Source organism: Brassica oleracea, chromosome C9, assembly GCF_000695525.1.
Source record: "Brassica oleracea var. oleracea cultivar TO1000 chromosome C9, BOL, whole genome shotgun sequence".
In the NCBI taxonomy this organism is placed as follows: domain Eukaryota; kingdom Viridiplantae; phylum Streptophyta; class Magnoliopsida; order Brassicales; family Brassicaceae; genus Brassica; species Brassica oleracea.
Window position 1 is genome coordinate 41,376,724 of NC_027756.1, and position 778 is coordinate 41,377,501.

Sequence of the window (778 nt, forward strand, 5' to 3'; positions counted from 1 at the left end):
CCCATCTTAGTTATATGTGGTGGAGAAATTAGTACATAGACAGCACATCCAAATGTCTTATGATGGGGTGTTTGGCTCTTGACCCGTTAATAATTGTGATAGGGGATATCTATGCTCACTAAATGGCCTGATGCGTATTAACTTAGGTGCATGTAAATTTCGTGTGGCCCAAGCTGTGAATGGGAGTTTTGACCTCATAAGTTATGGTCTATCAATCAGCTATTTTGCGTTTTAAAAGATTTTGGCCAAGCCGTTCTTGGTATGGACATGTATCACAAAATTATCCACACTTACCCCCCATGGACACACCATAATCATTTAAACGCTTGAGACATGTATTCACCAGTATTATCTAGACATATAGTATTTATTATGAAAAAGGGGCTCGTAGCCGTTTTACTGGTGATGGCATAATGAGTTTCCCTTGTGTACATGCTACACACATGAGATTCCTTGGGATAACTCTTCTTATCTTTTATGTGCTTTTTGAATATCAATTTTTGCATCATGTTTGGACCAGGATGACCAATCCGTCGTGCCATAAAGTGTATATTTTCGCAGGCTTTTAACCTCTATCATACTGATCTATGCATAATATAGGTTAATAGAGAATGCATGTATAGTCTTTAGGACTTATTATGGCCTTGGGCGATTTTATACATATATCTGAAGGAACTCTTTGTTTCCTTCGCCCATTGTTTCAATATGGAAATCATTCATTCTTATATCTTTAAAACTCAATAGGCTGCTCTTGCTCTTAGAGCTGGGTGAATATAAG